Here is an 8,637-nt window from a genome sequence, read left to right on the forward strand (position 1 = left end):
ACGGTTGTTCTTTGTTCTCTGTAAATAGTCAACGGTCCAGATCTATGTAGTCCAATCTTCTTCCAAAGCTGATCCTAAGAAATCGAATAAGTCGTAGTGGAGTGGCATTTCAACGTCTCATTTCAATAAAATGAGTCTACACTCTTGACTTACATGAGTCGTCTTTTTTTGGTGACTCTTAGAGTACACAGTACAGCAAGCAATGCTTATCCTGTGTTGCGCTATTTCATTTCTGATAGTGCTGCCCCAACTGGGCCTACGCTTCTACGCTGCTGAGACACAAAAAGTATACGCAAACCTCAAAAGGGCTTTATTGAAATACCTAGGTTTTGGTAACGACAGACGAGCAAAACAAATGGGGGCTTCGTAAGTATGTCTGACGCTTCCCATAACCCCAGCGTCTTGTAAATACCTGCTTGATGGAAAGAGAATGACTCTGAACGTGCGTAAGACTCTGGCGCCGCCAATCTTACGAGGAATATCGGCGTTGACGCGATTAGCATTGAAGCGACGCAGTTGCACAACCGTATTGCCGCCGCACCGAAGCGTCATGGATGAGGAGAGCATGGAGCTGTTCTCCTGTCCTTGGTTATCCTGTGAACACGCTCTGCCATCTAACGGCGCTGAGCAAGGTTAGTTTGCAGTCGATGTGTGAGTATACATCCAGAGAAGATTGCATGAACTTAGGCTCATAGAGTTAATATTAGCAACTCTAGAGGAAAAGCTGGACCGAAGGAGAAGGAACCGCTAGGGTGGCGCCCTGTTGCTATTTGTTAATGTGGTAAGCGCAATTCCAATTAAATGGCTTGAGAACAAGTTCAGGTCGCCTTATGTGTTTTTGGATGCGTAGTAGTTTCGTACACTTTAGGTTTAACATGTGATCGCGTGACGACACCGGACGCTATGGCACATTAGTCCTTTTGTGCCACCCAAGCCCCGAAGTGCTCGGGCATATACCTTCACATGTAAGTACACGAATTTATCTTCTTGTTCAGAACATCACGCGAGTAGACAGCTCTTGTGATACATCACAATCGTTTGAGAAGCGTCAGAGTAGAGCATCTTCTTTACATGTGGAGCGGTGTTTTTATTTGCAGATTTCCCTTGAATAAGGAATTGCTGGACAGGTGTAGCAGCGCACCGGAATTGTACTGACGAATCAACAAGCAAGTCATAGAATCAGTTTAATTGTCGCACTTTGAACAATCATGCTTCTACAAAGGCCGCAACAGAAAAACAGCCTGATGTCGAGTATTTCAGTGCCAGGAAACAATCAAGAGGCGAGTGCCTAATACGGACGAAATTGAGTGCATAAACCCACATATTTATAGCGTAGGCGTTTTATTAACTGTGCAATATTTTCAACACTTCCTTGCATGCGATTTCAAGTGGCATATGTTTTCTGGTCACAAACGTGGAGCGAATCTATTTGCATGATCGACTCCGGGCCTGTGGGACCGTTCACTTGCACTTGATAATGAATTTTTTACAGGTATCCATAAACTGCAGATATGGAGATCAGATCCCTACGAGCATTTTCAAAATTCAATTATTTTAGACAACACGCACATATGTAATTGTGACATAATCTCAAATACCACTAAGCAGCTGGGACACATTTTTGTTGAGTATACTCGCAGGTAAAATAAGTAGGTCATGTGGACAGCTTCAGCTCATTTTCTTTAAATCAGTGAGTACAAGGGGTATGCAAAAATAATGTTTTTCTCGCGCACCGATTATTTCGCTGTATAAGCAAGAGGACCCACGACATTAGTGTAACGTATCTTGTACATCACAATAATATGTGTTTTAATTAACCAAGTGAAATGAGTTACTTTTATGGCTCATTAAGTCAAATCGCACTGCAAGGTGCATTCGTCAATCTCCGATTGGATTCTGCAAATGTTCAATGAAACACGATTCCCTGTTATGCAGATATGCAATGGTGAGCTCTTCTGTGTGTTCCAAAGGTAAAATTTAAGCTCTAAATTAAAGCAGACATTTCTAGTCCGTAAGGACAAGCAACCATGGCAAATGCATAATATCAGAAGCCCACGGTGCAGAAATTGAGAAGTGTAAAATAATTTTAAGGAAAGAATAGCGTTTGAAAATGCTGGACTTTTTAGTGGAGGTCAAGCAAGTCAAAATAGGTAGACTACTCTGCGAAATTATGACACTAATGGGATAGCAAACAATGGGTCAGGAAATGTGTTCCTTTTCTGCAAAACCAAAGCTGATGATTGTCATTACATGAGTCCCCTTAGCACCATGAGACGGCTGCTTGATAAATTCGACAACAAACCAAAAAACAAGCCAGGCGAAAAAAAAGTAATAAAGTGATTTAATGATGTTCTCTCCACACTGGGGTCAATAAAATATGGATCACATCTAATGTGTACTTATCAGACACATTGTGAAAGGATAAAGGAAAAATTCAATTTAGAGTTATGGCACTTGCCGCACAGATGGCGGGGCCTTGCACCAATAGTGACAGTTACCACTGCATTTGCAAATAGGAAGCATCCATGCAGACAAGGATGATTCTGAATATTTTAGGCTACCACTCCAAACTCCTCCACCAAGTGTTTACAATGCCACACGCAGCCATACCAAGGATTTCAGTGCAACACGCACATGTAAAAAGTAAAAGCAGTAAAGTGCTGGTGCATTCTGGACACTATCTTTGAAAACGTTTAGGCAAGAACAGTGCAAGAAGCAGATATAAGAACTGCATTTATTTCTATAAGTTCCCATTTGAATGGCCTTTTCCTCTCGCTTAGAAAATGCCTACGCCTAGCCACAGCAGCTCCCTTATGCAGAATGCAAGCCAAGGCACCGTGGAAGCACATGTAGGTAATAGGCTAGAAGCAATGGCACTGCTTTGACATTCATCCAATTTTTTCTTGTTCTTACCTCTAGGCAGCCAGCACACCTCGAACAGCCACACTGACTGCGGGTGTGTCACCCAAGTCGCCAAGGAAGCATTTCAGGGAAAACGACAGGCAATGAAAACGGACACTTCTCCACGTAAACGATACTCTTTCTCTCATATGACTCCTACGCCTCGCCACGCATCCCCACCTGTACAGACTCCACCAACAAAGATGCCGCGGAGGCATGTGCAAGTCAGAGGCAAGAAGCAGTGGCACTGGTGTTGACATTCACCCAATATCTTTCTTTTTCTCACCCTGAAGCAGCCAGCACACCTCAAACAGCCACCTTGACTGCGTGTGCGTCAGCAGATTCTTGTTGTACGTATGTTCATAGTAAATCCGAACATGATAATAAACTTGAAGGCAAATGGGACATTGATGCGTTGCTTTTCTGAACATTTATTGTAAACATACATGTTATACTTTGCAGCACTACAGAGCGTATTTTGAAGCTTCTCTCTATGTTTTTTACCTTTTATTGTGGATACATTGTGTGGCCCTCAATGCTGCAGTTCATGTTGTAGCAGCTGCTTTGTGTATTCCACACTGGATTAAGCTTGTGATATCCCCATGTGCAAAAGGCTTATGCTTCTCTGAGAATACAAAATGAGGTTTTACGTACAGTTCTTAGTGTTGCAATAAAAAAAGTAAACAATGTCATCATGGGATTGTGTTTATTACGGTAATGCCTATGATAGTTACTTTTTATAGACAACTTGAGCGGATCAATCCGTCATCGGAAGGGATGTGTATACATATAGAAAAAAAAAGGTATGTGTTGGGGGGGAGGGGGGGAATAGGAATACACGCGGTACAAACAAACGAATCTACAACGTCCTCTAGACTCATTCCTTTAAGGCACCGTATCAAAGCGTATTATGAGCATACAACTAACTCTGATATTAGTACATACGCCCGGCGACAAGAGCTACATATGCCATGACTCGCATTCGCGAGTGCACCGGATGCCCTCCATATTATTCTTGTTAATCGTGCTCACTGCACCAAAGCAAAAGAAAAATCATGGGCGCAGGTGCCTTCAAAGTATCTCGATTTCGTGAGGCACCGCTGCGGATGCCAGGGGAGCTGTCCGTGCGAACACTCCCTGGTACACACCGGCCTCGGCGGCCTCAACCTAGGGACCAAGTTGATTCGAGGTTTGGTCCCTCTCCCCCCCCCCCCTCCCCTGTCACTTGTGTGCCCTGGAGATCCTGCGCCGCCTGCTTTATTATAATCTCAGGTGCTCTCCTGAGACCTCTGTTTGTCGGTCACTTGAGCCGTACTGCTGGATCAGACGAGGAAAGCGCCCGGCAACTAAAAAAACGCTCGCGGCTTCTGCAGTATACCCCGCCCGTGCGAGGAAAATTACGGAACGACCAACGAGGAATCTGCCGACCACAGCTTCGAGCTCTCAGCTCATAACTCCGTCGGGTGACACTTGCGACAGCAAACAGTGCGTGACCACTGAAAACCAGATACTGCCGGAAACTTCACCAGGATCATCCTTCGTTTACATAGATGACACCGGCACGGCGAACATCCATGCCAACGTCAACCACACCCACACCATAAAGTCATAGAATAAAGAACGAACTTCTAAAGCCCACACACACGGCTGCACGCACACCACATCACATCACTACAAGCGAGACGCCATGCTGCGACGCTGTTACGGTTGTCAGATTAAAGGCTATCAGTCGCCAAGTCTATCAAGCGTCTTAGGAGCCGGCAACCTCAGCGGTAGCAACCAGGCCGCGCTTTTGCTGTTCCCGATTTCAATGCATGGGTCCTATGGGTAGCTGGCCCTCTAAGTCAGTATAGTAACTCTACGCTTAGGCCCTTTTCATGGCGATTGCAGGGGCACCGTACGTTTGATCACGTGGTGACGCGTTCATTCCTTGCCTCGGCTGCCTCCGTGTTCGCTTTGGATGTGCATGACATCCGGTGCGGCTCAGCAAACCTGTTTCGATGGATATTATAGAAGATGAACGGGTGGACGACGCCAAGTTTTGGTCATAGCTACAGAGGACAAGAAAGCGCTTTTGGAACTCATTACGCCTCGTCCAAAGGGCGCAAGCACAGTATACGGTGCTATAATAGAACACCCGCCATGGTTGCTTGCTGGCTATGTTTGGCTGCTAAGCAAGAGGTCGAGGGATCGAATACCGGCCATGGTGGCCGCATATCGATGGGGGCAAAATAGGAAAAGACGTGTGCACCTGTAGGTGCACGTTGAAGAACCCTAGGTGTTCCGAATTTCCGGAGTCCCCCACTACAGCGTGCCTCATAATCAGATCGTGGTTTTGGCACATAAAACACCATAATTTAATTAATTAATTAACTAGAAGCGGAGCTAGAAATGTGTTCCAAGCTGTTCAAACTTTCAGCTTGTGAAATAAATCACGATGGGCGTGTCTTTTCTCTTCGTTCTTTATTTGGCAAAGTCTTCGAAGAAGGGGCTTGCCATGTTTATGAATCGGTACAATTATTCAGCGCAGTCACTATCTCATTGTTTATTTTTTGTCTGATCGCTCGCGGCTGTGCTCAATTGCAATGACTTTGTTGTTGCGCACAATGTCTTGGAACACGGATGTTCTGTACTTTGTAATGGCTTGTAGCAAGGACGTATATCGACGGTCACTCGCTTACACCGTGGACCATCCCGTTCAGCTCCTAACATTCGCGTTTTGTCGGCGCAGTCGTTGTCACCCATGCTTCGACGCATTGATTATAGTGCGCAGCCATTCACTTATTCTTGATACGTTGGCGATAGAGGGGGCGTAGGTTTGCGTCTAAATAACGGTAGATGTTAGTCCACAACGTGCGATAACGTACTATGCCAGAAAATGGTGCCACTTGATTTGTAACTCTGTCACGAGCGGCATACCCTTGCCGGCGTTTGGGGGTGGAACTTCGTTCTTTAGAGGTTAGCGATACAACGCTGATGGATGAGCGAATTTTTTTATCTTCAGAGACCGTCCTTACGTCACGGCAGTCTGCGGAATCGGTGGCACGGATTCATTTCATTTCTTATTATGCCAGACAATATCTTGGCAGTGAACTTCTTCGCACGTCTTCCCTCTACCGTCCCACATTTTGCAGCATCAATGGAACACCGTCCTTTAAAAAACACCTACGGTGCTATTCTCGGCACGCATGGCGGTTCCACGGCTGCCATTATCCTCCATGTTGACTCTGATTGGCTGTGGAGAGCTCACGTGCCTTAAAATTTGTGCCGGGAAACGGTAGTTTTGCGAAATGCAATTTTGCGTTTTCATCAAGGTGACGAAACATGACGAAAATATTATCGACTAATATGTTTTTTTGGTCCTTGGAAGCTATATTGTGACGTTAGTGCTTCAAAAAGAAAGTGAGCCGTAGCGTACAGAAGCCAGTGCAATGAAACTGCAATTTCGCGAATATGTGGTGGCGTTCCAAGATAGCCGCCATGGCGGCTTGCTGATTGGCTGAAGGAATATGCTGTGGGGAGCGTCACAGGAAGGGCTGTTTCGTAAACGTCAATTTGACGTTGCGTGACGTTGCGCTGCGCCGCCATTTCAGAGATTTTCCGCCATAATGTGTGGTGCTACGAGCCGCGCGAAATATGCTACTGAGCAGCCATATGCAATGGCGGCCGAGAGCAATGCGTATCGCCACGTTTTCCCCGTCGTTTGGAACAATGAAAATCTTTTGTTCATAACGCGAGCTCATAGTATTTGCATCGCTCTCGGTAGCTGTGGGCATTTGTGTTTTGGGCCACCATTTTTTAAGAAGAACGCATTTATACGAAATACCATTGTTTGAACATAGCAAACTTTCTGAAACGTTGTCCACTTTTCACTGCTGCGTTTGCATTGTAATCAAGATTAAGAGAAAGCTTTAGCTCGGGCCCAACTCCGACGCGGCCTATTCAAATACATGTAAAACGCAAAAACGTTTTTATGAGATAACCCCTGGACCGATTTTGATGAAATTTGTCGCATTTGAAAGAGAAAGTTAAATTGTAGTGACTGTTGGAAGCGGAATTTCGATTTAGGGCTTGAATTTTCTTAAAACGATTTTCAAATATTTGACCGTTTGAAAAGAATAGAAGCACGAAATTTATAAATTCATAGCTCTGCATCAAGAACCCATATCGCGGTTCTGTAAACGGCGTCCATTAGATCATTCAAAGCGGACAAATTCAATGTCATTTTACATCTTACGTGAATTTGTTACGTTGGTTACAACGGTTTTGCAAAAGTTGTATTTCTCTATGATTAAATTTTTTTTATATTCATGTGTAACATATCAATTTTGTCCGCTTTAGATGTACTATTAGATGCAATTCACAGAATTGTATTATCATTTTTAGTGGTTAAGTTACAGAGTTGTAAACTTGATAGTTTCGTTTTTGAAAATTTTCGATTTTTGCCAATTCTTAATAAAAAATTGACTATCTAACTCAAAAATTCGAAACCAACAGTCACTAGATTTTAAGTTTGTCTTTTAAATGCAACAAACCTCGTCAAATTTGGTGCAGTGGTTGCCGAGAAAAACGAATTCTCCTTTTACATGTATTTAGATAGGAGCACTTGAGCTAACGCTTCCTCTTAATGCCTTTTCGCACAATCAGAAGTTATGACAACGGCGTCTTTTTTAATTTATAAAAAGGAATCTACGCAAGGCGGCGCCTTGAAGTTTCCTCCCGCGGTGCGAATAACCAGCGAACTGAACAAGAGATGGCAGCGCCGGCGCATGCATCGCGCTAGCCGATATATTTGGCGCGCGCAATGCTATCGGTGATAATCGGCCGTTTCTGAGCCAGGTGAATCGGGCTGAGTCACTTCGCGTCGCGCGAGATAGCGATAACGCAACCTAGAACGTGCGCTCATCAGCACTGGTCGGTCACGTACGTGGCCTCAATGTAGGAAACAAGTGCGTTGGCGCCCACATACGATGACTCATTCCGTTTCCCGGGTACGCGCATCCTAGCTAATGAAGCAGACGACGGCTTGTACACAGCAGACGACGGAAGCGAGAAGCGTTTTCGACGGAATAATCATGCGCTTTGAGCTAGCTGCTTTATATTTACTGCGGAGGAAAACAGTTTTGCTTTACATTGAACCTTAGGTTCAGTGCCTTCATGTCAGTTTCCAAGGCAAAACGTCAAGTTGGCGTCATGTTACGAAAGCAAAATGGGGCCGTCATTCCCATTTTATTCGCATCGCGTCTACGTTACACACGAAAGAAAATGGTGGAATGTCCACAATAGCGCCCCTAGTTGTATTTCCCATCGCTGCTCGCACAGTAGCAGGCCAGATGCGGTGACGGTTTTGAGGTAACTTGCATCGCGCCACCGAAAGTTTGTCGTTCTTCTAGAGCAGTCCGTTCCATAAAAAGGGTCTATATACTGACACGTGGACTTACCTTTTTCACGTGAGCGCTTTTGCCCGTCTAAATCTTATCACTCAGCGCAAGACGCGCCTGCATGTACGGGAAGTTTCTGGAATGTTGTCGATGGTTCTATCCGCTGTCTGTTGTCAACGAACCTTGGTGTAATATGATGGCATGTATGAGTGACTCAAATGATGTAGAACTTTTTGGATGGCACGCGGGCACCAGAGATTGCTCTGGCGCGTTCGACGGATCGGGTATAAAACCGACGCACTTCACCGGCAGATAAGATTTTCGACGATTGCCGATTGTATTCGCCGCGGTCGCC

This window comes from Dermacentor variabilis, chromosome 6 (genome assembly GCF_050947875.1).
Source record: "Dermacentor variabilis isolate Ectoservices chromosome 6, ASM5094787v1, whole genome shotgun sequence".
Classification (NCBI taxonomy): Eukaryota; Metazoa; Arthropoda; class Arachnida; order Ixodida; family Ixodidae; genus Dermacentor; species Dermacentor variabilis.